We start from the raw sequence: 20,251 nt of genomic DNA, 5'->3' as shown, positions 1-20,251 counted from the left end.
CTGCTCTCAGTAGAGAATTTAAACCTGGTGTGCTTCTGTAAAAAGGATTTTTGTCTTGTGGATGTTCAAAGGACAGTTTAATGATTACTTAGTGTTGTATTCTTTGGGGATTGTATTTGAATTGATGGTTGCTAAGATGTTCACTGTATGTTTTAAAAAGGATAAATTGAGTTCATAGGATAAACATTGTTTTGCTTTAAAAAATACTTTTTCATTTCTGCTGTACCACACCTGTAGAGTGGGCCGCGTGCTCCCCATATCATAATCTATTCAAAGTTGTGGGTCAGGTGAACTCCATGATACACTTTGGGTTTCTCTGGCCCATAACACCTCCCACAGTCCACAAATCTGTAGGTTAGATGGATCGGCCATGATCAATTCCTCCTTAGGTTCGGTGGGGATAGGGTTAGGGCCCAGGTTAGGATGCAGTTTCGGACTGTCGAATCCTGCACAACATCGTGCAGCAGGGGAAGGACACGCTGGAGGAGGAAAAATGCCAGGCCTCATCTGACGAGGAGGATGGCCAGGAAACACTGGGCATGACGCCCAAAGTGGCACAGTAGGCCACCCAACACGTGCTCCAGGACCACCACACACAGGACAACCTCATCACCTCCAAATTTGCCAAGTATGAGCCCTGGCCACCGGCAGCTCCGCCACCCTGTCCCACCTCTTCCAAACACCCCTGCCCCCCCCCCCCCCCCACTCACCCCCCATCCAAGTGGTTTCCCCCTTCCCCATAACTGCTCACATCCTCCCCTGTCCCTCCTCCCTTCACTGCATCCCACCACCCCAGCTCCCAGGTCAGTCAGCGCCTGGACAATGCTCTCGATGCCCTCAGCCCTGACCCTTCGTGACTGGCCCAAGCCCTGGAGTGCCGCAGCAATATCCCGGTGGGCCCGGGACATGGCTGCCTGTGACTGGGCTCCCCTGTCCTGAGCCTCAGCCATCGACCGCACAGATTGCCCCAAGCCTTGGACATCTTGACCCATGGCTGTGGCTTTTGTGACCCAAAATTTCCACTGCGGATGCCACCCGTTCAGTGTTTGCCTGGGTATCACACATTGTTAGTACGACCACTTGCACCTGAAGGCGGTTGGACTCCTCCGACTGTGCCTGCAGGTGTTGGGAAGCTGCTGACACCACCTCCTATAAGTCCTGGCTCGTGTGTCTGCATCTCCACCAGTGATGGGGTCATACTTTGCAGAAGCGCTGTACCAACTACAGCTGGTTCCTGGGACTGAATGCCAACCCCCTTGGCTTGGCTCACCACGCTGAGTTCCTCGGCCCCCTCCGCCCAGGCCCGGTTGACGACTGCAGGTGGTAACCTCCTGCCCACCCATGGGAAGAGGTTGTCCTGCCTCTCCTCCACCGCATCCGACCGTCTATCCAGCTCCACGTCCGCGGAGTCTGGTGCTGCTCTTTGTGGAGCCATCTTCCTCGCTGGAACGAGAGTGGGCGGGGAGTGGGGCGCTTATAGCAGCTCCAACTTGTCCAGCTCTCCAGCGCCAATTCCGGCCCCAGCTAAACCAATGCCGGAGGGAATGAGAATTGCTCTAGATTCATGTGGGCAGAGTGTTGACCCATCAGCATGATCTGACTTGCTCCATGAATAGTGCCCCCAACGGGAGCACGGACCGCACACAATTCAGCCCCGGCGTCAACACTTAGGGCTGGATTCTCCGGCCACGCCTGCCCAGTGACCGGAAAGCCCCGCACGAGGTCAATGGACCTTTACATGGTCCGCGTCCCGTCCGCGTCCCGCCCATGACGATCCCGCGGTGGGCAGGGCGGAGGAATCCGGGCCCGTCACCCAAACGGAGAATTTTGCCCGCTGTAACCAGCAAAGCTACCGACCAGGTGCTGGATTAAAGCGAGCGGTTAGTTGATCTTTTCTCTTTTCTGGCCGCTGCAGGTACGATGGGCTGAATGGCCTCTTGCTGCCCCGTAACGTTTCTGTGGTTCTCTATGTCGCTTGCGTTTGTTCAGGGAAAGTTTCTCGCACAAATTCTTTGCCAATAAGTCGGCAAAGCCCCACTGTCTGCGAAAGAGTTTCTTGTGGTCAGTTGGTAATCACAGGATGGTGAGATTAAACTGTTTAATTTAACTAACTAACCACGGTCAGTTAACCAGTGCCCCTGGGATAGAGAGATAAAAGACTTGTATTGATAGAACACTTTCCACAGTCGTTTATTCACAGTCCGAGCATCCCCTTGATGAAATAAGGCTCCAATTGATCTCCTTCTATATTCCCAACTTTTTGGCCTTTGCTCCTGGGCGCGATGGTGCAGTGGCTAGCACTGCGGCCTCACAACGCCGTGGTCCCAGGTTCGATTCCGACTCCGGGTTAAAGTCAGTGTGGAGTGTCGTGTTATTCACCCTGGGGTAACACAGTCTGCAACTGGATGCAGTTGTACTTGAAAGTAGACTCCAAACTTTGATGTTAGTTCAATACGCTTTATTGAACTTGTTAAGCAGTGCACACAGTTCGCTGTGGGTTTGACACTCTACTAATCTAAGCATGCTTACTATAACTAACTAGACCAGACTAGCTCTGAGCCACGTGCAGAAGGTGCTAACTGATATATACACCCTGACTGTCACTACAGTTGTCACCAGTGGAAAGAGGCAGAGTGCTGATGCCTTGTGTGTTTTATAGTGGGAAACCCCCCCCTCTAGTGTTCTGTCTGGTGATTGGTTGTGTTCTGTCCTGTGTGTTGATTGGCTGTACTGGGCATCTGTCACTGACTGTCTGTATCTCATTATGTGCATGAGTGCATATCATGATATGGCGTTTCCACATTCTCCCTGTGTTTGTGTGGGTTGCGCACCCACAACCCAAAAGATGTGCAGGGTAGGTGGATTAGCCAATCTAAATTGCCCCTTAATTGGAAAAAAATGAATTGGGTGTTCTAAATTTATATTTTTTTAAAACTTGGCCCCTGGAATTTGAAAAGTACTTCTGGATGGGCATTCGCTGCCCATCCTTAATTGCCCTCGCTCGGCCATTTCAGAGGGGGGCAGCTAAGAGTCAACCACATTTCTGCGGGTCTGGAGGCACATGTAGGCCAGACCGGGTAAGGACGGCTGATTCCCTTCTCTGAAGGAATATTAATGCACCAGTTAAATAAATAAAATAAATAAATTTTGCTTATTGTCACGAGTAGGCTTCAATGAAGTTACTGTGAAAAGCCCCTAGTCGCCACATTCCGGCGCCTGTCCGGGGAGGCTGGTACGGGAATTGTCGGGAGTTAATTGTCATGGTCACCTTTACTGAGACTAGCTTCATCTTCCAGAGTTCATTAACCAAATGTAAAATCCACCAGCTACTGCGGTGGGATTTGAACCAAAGTCCCCAGAGCACCAGCCTGGAGCTCTGGATTGCCGATACATCTCCATCTCTCCTTTTGCCTTAGTTTAGCCTTCGCATGTCGTGAAAGAGGACGTTGAATGGGGCCACACCTGGAGTAGCGTGTTTGCTCACGGGGCCTAAGACAAGGAGAAAGCAAGGAAAGCTCCCTACCTCATGGGGTGAGGGGATTGTCTTATGAAAGATTAGGGAGACCAGACCTATACACCCTGAAATAGAAAATCCGTAAGGGGTTTGACAGGGTAGGTACTGAGGAAAATCCCCTGGGGAATCGGAAACATGGGCTCACGGTATCAGAATAAAGGGTCGGCCATTTGGCAATGGAATCCTTCAGAATTCCCTACCTCAGCGTGTGGTGGATGCTCGACTCTGGAGTACCTTCAAGGTGGAGATGGATCGATTCTTGGGTAAAGAGGAAATTTAGAAATACAGGGATAGTGCGGGAAATGGAGCAGAGGTGGGAGATTCTATGGTCAGCCGTAACCCTGTTCAATGCTGGAGCAGGATGACCTTAAAATTAGAGCTAGGCCTTTAAGGCCTTGAAGCCAGCACGGTAGCACAGTGGTTAGCGCAATTGCTTCACAGCTCCAGGGTCCCAGGTTTGATTCCCGGCTTGGGTCACTGTCTGTGCGGAGTCTGCACGTCCTCCCCGTGTCTGCGTGGGTTTCCTCCGGGTGCTCCGGTTTCCTCCCAAAGTCCAAAGATGTGCGGGTTAGGTGGATTGGCCATGCTAAATTGCCCCTTGGTGTCCAAAAATGTTAAGTGGGGGTTGAGGAGATAGGGTAGATACGTGGGCTTGAGTGGGTTGCTCTTTGTAAGGGCCGAATGGCCTCCTTCTGCACTGTAAATTCTACGATTTAAGGGGGTGCGATGGGGGTGTAATTGTGAGTTTTTTTTTCACGTGAAAAAGAGTAGAACAGAAAACTCTGGAATGCACCCCCCCCCCCCCCCCCCCACACCCCCCACACCCCCCACCCAGGCTCCCCAAAGGCCGTGTTGTCACAGTTAAGGTCAATATGATATTCCTCCGTGAGAAGTACCAAGGGAGATGGGAGCTGAGGGGTAGAGGGGTAGACCAGTCAATTGATTGGAGGAGCAGTCTCCAATGTCTGAATGGGTTACTGCCTGGCCCGGTGTTCTGAAACTGACCAGCTCCTTGCTGCTCTCCATTCCTCCCCAAACCAAAACAGAAACCAGAGAAATTTATACCACAGGAAACAAAAAGTGACCTTTCAGCCCATCAAGCTTACCCCATCGGCTTGACAGATGCATGTGAAACTAATCGCATTGTTCAGAAATCTCCTCAGCAAAGGCCTTGCCCAGGGCTGAATACCTATTCAGGTTTTTTGCCTTCATTAAGATACGGGTCCCTGCATTTGTCACTCTCTGAGACCAGTAAGAAGCCTTACTGGTTTGTTTCAAATCACTAGCTTTCGGAGCACTGCTCCGTCCTCAGGTGAATGAAGAGGTATGTTCCAGAAACATATATATACATAGACAAAGTCAAAAATGCAAGACAATGATTCAATTAACAGCAGAAATAATTTGTCCCGATTCTCTTTGGTGGCAAAAGGGCAGAGCGGCGGTGTGGGGGGTTAATCATTTTTTTAAAATGTATTTTATTACAAACATGCATCAAAACAGGTTACAACAAATAAACACCCCGGGTAACATACTTCCCAGCAATCAACTATACAGTCTGTACAAATGTTTCCCCTTTCTCACCCTCTCCCCCCCTCCGCTCCCCCTGCGATACACAGCTCCTCAAACGTGGTCACAAACATCCCCCACCTTTTCTCAATCCCTTCTGCAGAGCCCCTTAACTCACACTTTATCTTCTTCAACCGCAGGAAGTCGTACAGGTCACCCAACCATGCTGCTACCCCCGGTGGCGATGCCGACTGCCACTCCAGTGCAATCAGAGAGGTGAAGGCCACGACATCGGCCTTCCTCCTCTCCATGAGCTCCGGCTTCTCTGAAACCCCAAATATCACCACCAAAGGGCTCAGGTCCACCTCCTAATAATAATAATAATAATCTTTTATTCTCATAAGTATGAAGTTACTGTGTCCACATTACTAGTTACTAGTCGCCACATTCCGGCGCCTGTTCGGGTAAGCCGGTACGGGAATTGAACGCGCGCTGCTGGCCTTGTTCTGCATTACAAACCAGCTGTCTGGCCTACTGAGCTAAACCGGCCCATATCCTCCTCCACTATCCTACCTAAGGCTGTGAACACTCCTGCCCAGAATCTTCCCAATTTTTCACAACCCCAAAACATGTGTGCGTGATTCGTTGGCCCCCGCCAACACCTCCTCACACTCATCTGCTACCCCCTGAAAGAACCCACTCATTCTTGCCCGAGTCATATGCACCCTGTGCACCACCTTAAACTGTATCAGGCTCATCCTTGCAGAAGAGGAGGTCCCGTTTACCCTTCGCAGTGCCTCACTCCATACTCCCCAATTGATCTCCATTCCCAACTCCGCTTCCCATTTCTCCTTGATCTTCACCACCCGCTCGACTTCCTGCTCCCCAGCCACTTGTATATATATCCCCAATTCTTCCCTCCCCTTCCACAACTGTGAGCAGCAGTCACTCCAGCAGGGTGTATCCCGGCAATCTAGGGAACCCCCTCCAGACCTTTCGCGCAAAGTCCCTAACCTGCAGGTACCTGAACTCACTCTCCCTCGGCAGCTCTACCCTCTCCCTTAGCTCCTCCAGACTGGCGAACCTTTCCTCCAAATACAGATCCCTCACCTTGACCAGCCCCACTTTCTTCCACCTCCTGTAAACACTTTCCATCCCCCCCCCCCCCCCCCCCCCCCCGGGCTCAAACCCATGATTCTCGCACAGCGGCGTTAGCACCGACATCCCTTCCAGCCTAAAATGCCTCCTCAGCTGATTCCATATCTTCACCGTGGACTGCACCACTGGGCTCCCTGAATACCTACTCAGAGCCATTCCCAAAACTTCAAACAAGTACCATTCCACCCGATCAAATGCCTTCTCCGCGTCCATGGACACCACCACCTCCGGTACCAGAGCCCCCGACGGATTCATCACTGCATTCAACAGCCGTCTTATATTACCCACCAGCTGCCTGCCCTTCACGAAGTCTGTTTGATCTTCTGCAACCACCCCCAGGACACAATCCTCCATCCCCACCACCAACAACTTAGCCAATACTTTCACATCTATGATCAATAGTGATATGGGCCTATACAACCTACATCTTCAGGATTAGTGTGATTGATGTCTGCGTCATTGTCTCCGCCAGCTCCCCCTTCTCCAGCGCTTCACTAAACACCCCCAACAGATGTGGTGCCAGGTCCGTTGCAAGTTCTTCATAAAATTCCATCGGGCCTTCTCCGACTTCATACTCCTGATACTACCCAGCACCTTCCTCAGCCCCAGGGGCTCCCCCAAAGCCTGCCTCTTTGCTTCCTCCACCTGGGGAAATTCCCGCTTGTTTAGAAACCGCCCATGTCCCCCTCCTCTCCCCCTGGGACCGCCTTGTAAAGTCCCAGGTAGAACTCCCTAAATGCCTCGTTTATTTTCCCCGGCTCCGACACCACGGGCTGGATTCTCCGCCCCACCGTGCCACATTACTGCCCCGACCCGCTGGCGGGATTCTACGTTACGCTGGCCGGTCAATGGGGTTTCCGCACGAGCCTTAAACAAAATAATTTCCCCCGGACCACTGCCTTCATTGCTTCCCGAGAAACGGCCGGTGACACCTCCCCATTCTGATTCATCTTCACATACTCCTTAATCGCCACCCGCACCTTATTACAAAAACCTCCATCCACCAACAACCCCGAGTCAAACCTCCACCCCGGCCTCTGCTCTCGTCCCAATCTAAAGCGAATCTCCAGCCAGTGGGGCACGTGGCCTGAGAAAACTACCCCGGCAAACGGTGCCCCCTCCATCCCAACCAAAGTCTCCCGACTCACTATAAAGTAATCAATCCTCGAGTACACTTTATGGACGTGTGAAAAGAAGGAATACTCCCTCCCCCCTGGGTTCTGAAAGCGCCATGGATCCACCATACCCACCCTCTCCATAAACCCACCCAGCTCCCTCGCCATTCGTACCCAACCCATCGACCTGGGCTTGACCGATCCACCCTCGGCTCTAAGACACAATTGAAAACAATCTCCTCCCATGATCAACTGGCGCGTGGCCAAATCTGGGATCGCTGCCAGCGACCCCCTCATCAAACCCACATTGTCCCAATTTGGGGCGTACACATTTACCAACACCACTGGTGCCCCTTCCAATACCCCACTCACAATCACATATCTCCCACCCGGATCCCTCGCCTCCTTCGCACTCACAAATCCCGTTTCTTTGCTCATTAAAATCGCCACTCCCCTCGATTCCTAACCAAACCCCGAGTGGAAAACCTGCCCGACCCACCCCTTCCTTAACCTAGCCTGATGGGGGTTAATAAATTACCTGCTTATTTTCCGAGTTATTTATGTCAGCAGTCTTGATTTCCGAAAAAAGGGAAGTGTCTTCTGTCCTGAATTATTTTGTACTTTGTAAATTTGAGAAAGCAACAGTTGCTGACATAACTACTTTCTGTTCTCCCTCATTAACATGTGTTGGGTTTGCAGGCACATACATAACTGTATCCTTCCTCTCGATTAAAAACTCTTTGAGACCAAGTCTGGTTTGAAATGAAGCAAGCGTCAATTCTGCTCAGTCGGTTTCCTACTCGTCAGTTTAACCGTACGAGATTTTCTGCCCACATGGCTCAGGAGTCACTTTTACTTTCTTAGTTTTTTAACCTGCTTGACTTTACCTGGTTCAATCACGGACCAAAGAGCTGAACTCCACGTGTGAGGTGAGAGTGACTGCTCTTGACATCAAGGCAGCATTTGACCGAGTGTGGCATCAAGGCGCCCGAGCTAAACTGGAGTCAACGGGAATTTGGGGGGAAACTCTCCGCTGGTTGGAGCAAAAACTCGCACAAAGGAAGATCATTGTGGTTTCTGGAGTTCAATCATCTCAGTTCTGATGTGTTATCTGATTTGGTCTAACATCGACTGCAACTGGATGCAGTAAAACGAGATACAGGCTTCCGACACAGGAGATGGTCCAACACTGTTTCATTGAACTTGCTGATTGCTGTACATAGTCTGCTGTGGGCTGACACTCTATTAACCTAATTGATAACCTCCTACTGGCTTGACCAGACTAGCTCTCTATCACATGGTGATGATGTTCATTGGCTTGTGCACTCTAACTATCTCAGTAGCTGTATCCTGTGAGAGAGAATGAGTCTTAATGCCCTGTGGGCTTTATAGTGGTGATGTCCTGACTGGTGATTGGTTGTTCTGTGTCGTGTGTGTTCATTGGTTATCCTGTGTGTCAATCACTGCCTGTCTGCATCTCATGATATACATGAGTGGATATTATGACAAGTTCCAGGACAGGAGTTCCTCAGAATAGTGTCCTGGACCCAATCATCCTCAATTGCTTCATCAATGACCTCCCTTCCAACATAAGGTCAGATGTGGAGATATTCACTGATGACTGCACCATATTCAGCACCATTTGCCACTCCTCAGACACTGAAGCAGTCCACGAAGCAATAAGACCCGGACAATATCCAGGCTTGGGCTGACAAGTAGCAAGTTATATTCGTGGCTCACAAGTGCCAGGCAATGACCATCTCCAACAAGTGAGATTCCAGCCATCGTCCCTTGGCATTCTATAGCATTACTATCAATGAATCGCCCAACTATCGACATCCCTGGGGTTATTATTGATTAGAAACTGAGCTGGTCTAGCATAGGAATACTGGAGCAACAAGAGCAGGTCAGAGCTCATATCAAAACTCCAAAACCTGGGACTTGGCTCCTCCCTCTGACCCACATACCACAATCAGTAAGGATAAACAACAACACCTCCTCCACAATAGTCCTCAATACCGGGGCCCCACGTGGCTGCAGACTTAGCCCCCTACTGTACTCCCTATACACACATGGCTGTGTGACAAAACTTGGCTCCAATTCCATCTACAATTTTTCTGATGACACGACCGTAGTGGATCGGATATTGAACAACGATGAGTCAGAGTATAGGAGGGAGATAGAGAACCTAGTGGAGTGGTGTAGCGACAACAATCTATCCCTCAATGTCAGCAAAACTAAGGAGCTGATCATTGACTTCAGGAAGCGATGTATCGTACACACCCCTGTCAGCATCAACGGGGCCGAGGTGGAGATGGTTTACAGTTTCAAATTCCTAAGTGTGCACATCGCACTTTAGAGCCGAGTCCTAAAGGACGTTGCTGCTTGACTGGGTAATAGAACCAACAAGAGGGAAAATATACTTGCCAAATCCTCTCCAACCTGCCTGCCGCTGATGCATAAGTCCATGACAGTATTGGTAGAAGTGACCGCCGCACAGTCCTTGTGGAGACAAAGTCCCATCGTCATATTGAGGATACCCTCCATCGTGTTGTGTGGCACTACCATCAAGCTAAATTGGATAGACCTCAAACAGATCAAACAAGTCAAGACTCGGCATCCAGCAGGCGCTGTGGGCCATCAGCAGCAGCAGAATTGTATTCATCCACAATCTGCAACATGATGGCCCAGCATATCCCCCACTCTACCCTTACCACCAAGCCAGGGGATCAACCCTGGTTCAGTGAAGAGTGCAGGAGAGCATGCCAGGAGCAACATCAGGCAGACCGAAAAATGAGGTGTCAACCTGGTGAAGCTACAACACAGGATTACTTGTGTGTAGAACAGTGGGAGCAGCAAGTAATAGACAGCCAAGCGATTCCATAACCAACATACCAGATCTAAGCTCTGCAGTCCTGCCACAACCAGCCGTGAATGGTGGTGGACAATTAAACAACTCACTGGAGGAGGAGGCTCCACAAATATCCCCATCCTCAATGACGGAGGAGCCCAGTACATCATAGAATCATAGAATTTACAATGCAGAAGGAGGCCATTTGGCCCATCGCACCGGCCCTTACAAAGTGCACCCTACTCAAGCCCACGTCTCTACCCTATCCCCGTAATCCAGTAACCCCCACTTAACCCTTTTTTGGGCGCACTAAGGGCAATTTAGCATGGCCAATCCATCTAACCCGCACATCTTTGGATTGAACCACACAACCATGGATTGTGGGAGGAAACCGGAGCACCCGGAGGAAACCCATGCAGACGGGGGGAGAACGTGCGGACTCCGCACCGACTGTGACCCAAGCCGGGAATCGAACCTGGGTCCCTGGAGCTGTGAAGCAACTGTGCTAACCACTATGCTACTGTGTTGTCCCATTGCAAAAAACAAGGCTGAGGCATTCGCAACAATCTTCTGCCAGTGGATGATCCATCTCATCCTCCTCTGGAGGTCCTCAGCATTACAGATATCAGTCTTCAGCCAATTTGCTTCACTCCATGTGTATGACAGCTGGAGACAGTACATATTGCAATGGCTATGGAGTACAGAACTTGCCACACTCCTAGTCACTATGTACGTACTGTGCATGTTCCTTTGGCTGCAGAAAAATACTTTACACTGTACTTCGGTACATTTAACAATAAATAAAATCAGTCAATCAGTACAACTACAACGCTGGTATCTATCCGACATTGTGGAAAATTGCCCAGATATGTCCCATCCACTAAAAGCTGGAAAAATCAAACTCTGCCAATTACTTCTTACCAGTCTACTCTCCATTATCAGCAAAGTGATGGAAGGAGTCATTCTCAGGGCTATCAAGCGGCACTTACCCTTTTTAAAAATAACTTTAGAGTGTCCTATTCATTTTTTTCCAATTAAGGGACAATTTAGCATGGCCAATCCACCTAGCCTGAACATCTTTTGGGTTGTGGGGCTAAACCCACGCAAACACGGGGAGAATGTGCAAACTGCACACGGGCAGTGACCCAGAGCCGGGATCGAACCTGGGACCTCGGTGCCGTGAGGCAGCAGGGCTAACCCACTGCGCCAATGTGCTGCCTAAGCGACACTTACTCAGCAATAACCTGCTCACGGACGCTCAGTTTGGGTTCCGCCAGCGTCACTTAGCTCCTGACCTCATTACAGCCTTGGTTCAAACAGGGACAACAGAACTGAACTCCAGAGGTGAGGTGAGAGTGACCGCCCTTTGACATCAAGGCAGCATTTGACCAAGTATTGCAAAACTGGAGTCAATGGGAATCAGGGGGGAAACACTCCGTTGGTGGAATCATGCCAAGCACTAAGTGGTCAATCATCTGAGTCCCAGGACATCACTGTCGGAGTTCCTCAAGGTAGTGTCCCAGGCCCAACGGTCTTCAGCTGTCTCATCAATGACCCTCCATCATAAGGATCGCCCCCCACATACATCACCTTCAACATTTACTCTCCCCACCACTGTACCAATGTGTACCAGTGTGTACCAGTGTGTAACAGTGTGTCAGTGTGTACCAGTGTGTACCAGCATGTACCATCTACAGATTGTCTGACAGAGGCAGAGGGTCGGGAGAAATGGCTCCTTCTCTGGCCGGCGAACTGTAACTAGCGGGGGTGCCGCAGCGGTCAGTCCTCATACCTCAACTGTTCACAATCTGTATTAATGATCTGCAAGCAAGGACAGAGCGTAACATAGCAAAATTTGCGGATGATACTAAAATATGTGGGAAAGCAGGCAGTGAAGAGGCAATAACGAGTTTACAGACAGATATAGTGCGGCTAGGAGTTTGGGCCAAACTTTGGCGGAGTTTAATGTGGATAAGTGTGAGGTTATCCATTTTGGCTACAAAATAGAAAAGTGAATTATTACCTAAATGGAAAGCAGATTCAAAATGCCCCTGGGCAAAGGGATCTCGGTGTCTTTGTTCATGAATCGCAGAAAGTCAGTATGCGGGTACAGCATGTAATTAAAAAGGAAAATGGAATGTTAGCGCTTATTGGAAAAGGACTGGAGTATAAAAGTAGAGAAATGTTGTTGCAATTGCATAGGGTGTTGTTGCAATTGTATAGGGTGTTGTTGCAATTGTATAGGGTGTTGTTGCAATTGTATAGGGTGTTGGTGAGACCACATCTAGAGTATTGTGTCCAGTTTCGGTCTCCTTATTTGAGGAAGGATGTGGTGACATTGGAGGCAGTTCAGAGAAGATTCACCAGATTGATTCCGGGATGAAAGGGTTGATGTAAGAGGCGAGATTAAACACTTTGGAGGACCATAGCAGCCGACGCAGAAGAATAGAGTGCCCCCACGGCACAGGCCCGCCCGCAGATCGGTGGGTCCCGATTGCGGGCCAGGCCACTGTGGGGGCACCTCCCGGGGCCAGATCCCCCCGAGCACCCCCGAGAATCCCGGAGACCGCCCGCGCAGCCAGGTCCCGCCGGCAAATACCTGGTATAATATACGCCAGCGGGACTGGCAGAAAGCGGACGGCCACTAGGCCCATCGCGGGCCGGAGAATCGCCAGGGCCAGCGGCCGCCGACCGGCGCGGCACAATTCCCGCCCCCACCAAATCCCCGGCGCTGGAGAATTCGGCAGCCGGCGGGGGCGGGATTCATGCCGCCTCCCGGCGATTCTCCGACTCGGCAGGGGGATCGGAAAATCCCACCCCTGGACTTTAACCTGGTGTTGTAAGACTTCTTACTGTGCCCAACGCCGGCATCTCCACATCATGTTTAGAAGGATGAGAGGGGATCTGATCGAGGTATATAAATTACTAATAGGGATTGATAAAGTAAACATAGACCAAATGTTCCCCCTTGTGGGACAATCTAGAATGAGAGGTCACAGATATAGGTTGAGATGCGGTAGATTTAGAACTGAGATGAGGAGGAACTACTTCTCGCAGAGGGTGGTGAATTTGTGGACCGCACTGTCCCATAGTGAGGTGGAGTCTGAATCATTATGTGGTATCAAGAAGGAAATAGATATATCTCTGATTAAAATGGGTCAAAGGGATATGGGGAACAGGAAGGGAGTTGACTTTGAGACCAGGAAGATATCAGCCATGATCTGATTGTATGATGGCGCAGGCTCGAAAGGCTGAATTGATGACTTCTGCTCCTAATTCCTATGTTCCTGTGACACAGTGCAGCAACCCACCAAACCCACAACCTATACCCTCATGGATTGAGAATTAATTCACAGCCAGGAAATAGTGAGTCGGAATGAATGGGTCTTTTTTGAAGTGGCAGGCAGTGACTAGTGGGGTCCCGCAGGGATCAGTGCTGGGACCCCAGCTGTTAACAGTGTACATCATTGATTTGGATGAGGGACCCAAATGTAACATTTTCAAGTTTGCCGAGGACACAAAACTTGTTGAGAATAAGAGTGGCGAGGAGGATGTTAAGAAGCTTCAAAGTGATTCAGACAAGTTAAGTGTCTGGGTAAATGCATGGTCGAAGCAGTATAATGTGGATACATGTGAAGTTATCCACTTCAGTCAGAGAATGGCAGAGTTTTATTTAAATGGTGATAGATTGGGAAATATCGATGTGTCCTCGTACACCAGTCACTGAAAGCAAGCATGCAAGTGGAGCAAATAGTTAGGAAGGCAAATAATACATTGACCTTCATAGTGAGAGGATTTGAGTACCGGAGCAAAGATGTCTTAGTGCAGCTGTACAGAGCCTTGGTGAGACCACACCTGGGAATATTGTGTGCAGTTTTCATCTCCTTATCAAAGAAAGGATATACGTGCCATCGAGGGAGTGCAGCGAAGGTTCTTCAGACTCATTCCTGGGAAGGCAGAATTGTCAGATGAGGAGAGATTGGGTTGGCTCGACCTGTAGTCGCTGGAGTTTGGAAGGCTGAGAGGGGATCCGTGGTGATTGTTCCTTTAAGGACAACACAGCAGAGTAAGAGTCACATGGCCTGTGGGACCAATCAGGACTCAGTGTGGAATCACCTCATGGTGAGAGAGTCTCTTAGACAAAGAATGGCAGAGCAAGCTCGAATCGCCTGTGTCAGGTGTAACATATTAGCAGGGATAGAGGATTGGTTAGCTAAAACGAAGCAGGAGTAGGCATAAATGGATTACTTTCCATTGACAAGATGTAGCGAGTGGTATGCCATAGGGATCAGTGTTGGGACGTCAATTATTTACAATTTATATGAATAATTTACACCAAAGAGCCAAATGTACAGTTGCTCTATCTGCTGATGATAGGTAGGAGACTAAGTTGTGAAGAGGACGGAGGGAGTCCACAGAAAAACATAGATAGATAAAATGAGTGGACAAATATTTTGCAGATGGGAGTATAATGTGGAAAAATATGAACTTGTCCACTTTGGCATGAAGAATAAAAAAGCCGCACATTATCTAAATGGAGAGAGATTGCAGATGCTGCAGTACAGAGGGACCTGGGTGTCCTGGTGCATAAATCAGTAAAAGGTTAGTATGCAGGTGCAGCAAGTGATTAGGAAGGCAGGCAAGATGTTGTCATTTTCTGCAAGGGAAAAGGATATAAAAATATGAAATACAAAAGTAGGGATGTTTTGCTGCAGTTGTATAGCGAGTTGGTGAGACCGCACCTTGAGTACTGTGGACAGCATTGGTCTACTGATTTAAGAAAGGCTATAAGTGCATTAGAAGCAGTTCATCTCACATTCAAGGACAAATTGTCACAGCCCCCTCGGCTAGCGTGTGGTAAATTCCAGTCCCACAGGACCTGGAGTCGCAACACAATGGTAGCACAGTGGTTAGCACAGTTGCTTCACAGCGCCACGGACCCTGGTTCGATTCCCGGCTTGGGTCACTGTCTGTGCGGAGTCTGCACCTTCTCCCCGTGTCTGTGTGGGTTTCCTCCGGGTGCTCTGGTTTCCTCCCGCAAGTCCCAAACGACGTGCTGTTAGGTGAATTGGACATTCTGAATTCTCCCTCTGTGTACCCGAACAGGCGCCGGAGTGTGGCGACTGGGGCTTTTCACAGTAACTTCATTGCAATGTTAATGTAAGCCTACTTGTGACAATAGTAAAGATTATTATTAAATTAGATATTATTTTATAAAAACCCGAGGTCCTTGGCTGAGCCCAATAAACTGCAGTTACCAGGTTTGTAACTTTAACACAAATATCCTCTTATTATTTAACAGTAATATAATTAAACTGACAAAAATGTAACAGGATACAATGAGAAGGAAAAGAGAGGCTTTAACAAGTACAAGGGGAGCAAATCAACGGAGGCCTTGGTGGAGCACAGAAAATGCAGGATGGAGCTTAATAAAGCAATTAGGAGAACAAAGTGGGGATATCAGAATGCTTTCGCTGGTAAAAGTAGGGAAAATCCCTATTAATAGGAAGAGGATAACCAGGAAACGTGTGGGGTACCAAGGGGGACAATCTGTGGGTGGAGCCAGAGGACATTTAGAGGGTGTTGAATGAATATTTCACATCTATCTTCACCCAAGAGAATGAGGAGGCAGATGTGAGACAGAATGCCCGGAGACCTTGCTCATTGTAGCCGGGGACTTTGTGACTCCATGTGAGAGTACCTTTAAGAAATGGGTGTTTATAAATGGGTGTGTATATAAATATCTGCAGTGAGAGTACCTTTAAGAAATGGGTGTTTACTACTGCAGTGATGTCAGACAATGGGTGGAGCTGGGCTGTCTGTCAGCTTTTTACTTTTGTTCTTGAGCAGGCTGCAGGGTGTGTTTTAGTTTAGTTTTCAGTGTTGGAGCTGAAGCCAGACCAAGCAGGTGTACTGCTGTTCTCTCTGCCATCAAAAGTCTATCTCTTGATCATTTGGTGAATTCAGAATTATAAATGTTTTCAGTAGTGACTTTTACCTGATGTGCTTCTGATAAAGGTTTTGTTTTTAAGTCGTATGGATGTTAAAAAGGAAAGCTTAAAGGTTTACTTAGTGTTGTATACTTTGTGGGTTGTATTTTAATTAATAGTTGCTGAGATGTTCACTGTATGTTTTTAAAAGGTTAACTTGAGTTCATAGAATAAATATTGTTTTGCTTTAAAAAAATACTTTTCCATTTCTGCTGTACCACACCTGTAGAGTGGGCCGTGTGCTCCCCATACCAGAATCTTTTAAAGGTTGTGGGTCAGGTGAACTCCATGATACACTTTGGGGTTCTCTAAACTCTGGCCCATAACAACTTCAACAAGGCCAACCTCAAGAGTGTACTGCCAAATTTCCACCAACACATCTGTCCTGCCAGGGGCCCCAGCATCCTTGACCACTGCTACACAAACATCAAGGTGCCTGCCGACCCATCCCCCGACCACACTTTGGAAAATCAGACCATAAAGGTGCTCCTTTTCCTGGCATACAAGCCTATGTGACTGCTCAGAGCCAGTGGACTGGCCCATATTCAAGAACTCAGTGGCCAACCTAAATGAGTATACCAACACCGTCACAGACTTCATCAGTAAATGTGTGGATGACTGTGTGCCAAAGAAGGTAATGCGTACGTTCCCCAAACGAAAACCATGGCGTAATCGGGAGATTCACTCCCTTCTGAAGGCCAGCTCTGAGGCGTTCAAGACAGGCGACCCTGACCTATACAAGAAATCCAGGTATGACCTGTGCAAAGTCAATAGGGATGCCAAGAGACAATACCAGGCTAAGCTATGGTAACAGACACATGACACAGACTGTCGCCGGCTGTGGCAAGGCTTAAACAACATAATGGGCTACAAAGCAAGGCTGAGTAGCATCTCGGGTAACAGAGCAGTCCTCCCCGATGAACTCAATGCATCCAAGCTCGTTTCGAGCAGAAAATCAACAATCCGCTGTTGAGTGCCCCAGTAGCACATAACACACCCATACCCACCATCACACCTTCCGCACCCGGATGCCCATTGTGCAAGTCTCTCAGTATCAGCTCCTGTCCTTTTTCCGGGACAATCACACGCGTCCCCCACAAGAGGATACTGTCTTCCACGCTAAATTCTGACAACTTGGAGGAAAATGCCCGCAACTCGCCTGGGAGCTGTCTATGCTGCCCACCGTACAGGACTATGTGCCGAACCTTTGACAGGACTGGCTCCGTCTGGGTCCACTCACGGATCTGTGATGCCGTGACAGGCAAGGTGTCCATAAAATTTAGGGTTGCAACCACCTCACCGGTCGTGGGGGTCAACATGGGGCCGGTCGATAAAGGCAATCGGCTCAGTGCGTCGGCATTCCCTATCTGGGTTCCTGGTTTGTGCTCCAGAGAATGCTCGCAGGCAGCGAGCAACAAAGCCCAGCACTGGATCCGTGCGGAAGCAATGGGCCGTATTGGCTTATCCTCTCAGAAAAGTCCCAGCAGAGGCTTATGATCAGTCACGATAGTGAAGTGGAGGCCATACACGTACTGGTGGAAGTGTTTCACCGCAAAGACCACCGCCAGGCCCTCCTTCTTGATCTGCGCGTATTTCTTTTTCGCTGCAGTCAATGTGCGGGAGGCGAAAGCTATCGGCCGCTCGGCCCCGTTCTCCATCTTGTGGGACAGGGCGGCCCCAATACCATGCGGGGATGCATCACATGTGATGAGCAAAGGGTTTCCAGGATCATAGTGGGTTAGTAACCCAGACAACGACAATTGTTGTTTTACCCGCCGGAAAGCGGTTTCTCGCGGCTGACCCCAAACCCAGGTGTGATTCTTCTTTAGCAGAAGGTGCAATGGGGCCAGTGTAGTTGCCAGATTGGGGAGGAACTTCCCGGAATAGTTCACGAGGCCGAGAAAAGAACAAAGATGCGAAGTGTCAGTCGGAGCGGGGGCCTGTTGAATCGCGCGCACCTTCTCTGCGACGGGGTGCAAACCTTCGCGGTCCACCCGATAACCCAGGTAGACTACTTCCTTCGCCTGAAAGACGCACTTTGTGCGACGTAAACGGACTCCAGCCTCTGAAAAGCTTCTAAGGACATCGTCCAAATTTTCCAAATGTTCTTGCTCCGACGTCCCTGTAATCGAAACGTTGTCTAAATAGACAGTGACACGTGGTAAACCTCTCAAGATGTCCCCTGTGACCCATTGGAAAATAGCACAGGCAGAGGATACTCCAAAGTGCAATCCTGTATATTCATACAGGCCCCGGTGTGTATTAATCGTTACATATGGCCGGGAGGCAGGGTCCAGCTCCAACTGTAGGTAGGCGTGACTCCTATCTAATTTTGTGAACAAGAGTCCGCCTGCAAGCTTCGCGTAGAGTTCCTCTCTGCAAGGCATTGGATATCGGTCGAGCCGGGAAGCCGTATTCACTGTAAGTTTATAGTCGCCACACAAGCGAACTGTGGCATCTGGCTTCATTACAGGTACAATTGGTGCTGCCCAGTCAGCGAAACCGACAGGCCTGATAATACCCAAGGTCTCCAAACGAGTGAGCTCCCCTTCTACCTTCTCGAGCAAGGTGTAAGGCACCGGGCGCGCCCGGAAATAGCGCGGCGTGGTTCCTGGTTCAACTTGGATACGGGCTACGGCCCCTTTTATTTTCCCCAAACCGGGCTGTAATACATCTGGATATTGTCCCAGCACCTCAGTCAACCCTCCAGAAACTGTTTGGAGGACGTGCTGCCACTGCAGCCGCAAATGGCGCAACCAGTCCCGACCCAACAGGCTGGGCCCATGGCCGCGCACCACAATAAGTGGGAAACGCCCCTCCTGGTGACCATAAACAACAGGGGTCATCGTAGTTCCTGCAATATCCAATGGTTCTCCCGTGTAGTTGGCCAACCTCGCTTGTGCGTCGGTTAATGTAAGGGTCTGTATACCCTGCTTGATGCGGTCGAATGTCCTCTGGGCGATCACGGAGACCGCTGCACCAGTGTCCAACTCCATCTCAAGCGGGTGACCATTGACCCGTACTGTCACCTTAATGGGGGCCATACGGGGAGCTGCCACACAATGCAGCTGCAGGCAGTCGTCCTCCGTCTCCACGTCCTCGGGAGTAGTCGCCGCAGGTTCATCCAAATGAGAGGTACTGCCCCTGGGCTGGCCCCAGTTTCTGTCGGAACGACGGCGCCTCTGGCGCCCCCAGGACCGACATCCGCGACGGGGTCGACTTGAACCTAGTCTGTAAATCAACTATTATTCTGCCCGTTATATTTTTTCACCAATGCAGAAAAACTGCTCCACCTGCTGATAGATCAATGGAACTGCAGCCGGACTATTTAGTTTCAAGTTCCCAGGATGCCAACTTGCATTGATATAGCACCTTTCCCAATGGCAGTATAGTCCAGAGTGCTTTGCAGCCAATTAAGTGTTTTTGAGACATAAACACTATTTACTTCAGATTTGCTGCACTGTTGGATGAGGCTGCCCTCTCAGTTGGAGATCCCACGACTGGTGTTCACAATAAAACCGCCAGGTGTCCTGGCCTGCTATTTCTCCCTCAACCTACGACACCAAGAAAGAGACTTTCTGGTCACCACCCTGCTGCTTGTGGGATCATGCTGTGCGATACTTCCCGCTGCTACTTTTCCCACTTCAAAAGTGCTTGATGCTTCTGAAATGTCCGTGAAAGAGGCCAGGGAAAGATGTGCGACTCTTCCCTTTATTCCCACCCCTTCTTCAATCTCAACTGCGAAGGTGGCCACCTCATCCCTGAAAACGACCAATCTCTTCTCTGGCCACCCATTTAACAGAGCGTTGGTGGAAGTTGTTTCTCTGAGTATGGCCGTGAACACAGAGCTGAGGTTAGGATGAGCCAGTTTTCCAAACCACCTTCCTCGAGCTGTCTTCAAAGAGAAACTCTCTCCCGTGTGGACTCATGTGCACTTCTAACATTTACCAGTCTACGGTATTATCAAAAATGTGAGAACTGCAAGGGTTAATGAGATGTCCAGATCAGCCACTAGAGGGATCTAGAGTTACAAGTATATAAGACACTGATGCTAAGTCTTGGGGGGGGGGGGGGGGGGGAGAGAAGTAAATGAGTTAGCTAGAGTGCAGACGGAAGG

Source organism: Scyliorhinus canicula, chromosome 14 (assembly GCF_902713615.1).
Source record: "Scyliorhinus canicula chromosome 14, sScyCan1.1, whole genome shotgun sequence".
Taxonomy (NCBI): domain Eukaryota; kingdom Metazoa; phylum Chordata; class Chondrichthyes; order Carcharhiniformes; family Scyliorhinidae; genus Scyliorhinus; species Scyliorhinus canicula.
This window is presented reverse-complemented; position numbering follows the sequence as displayed.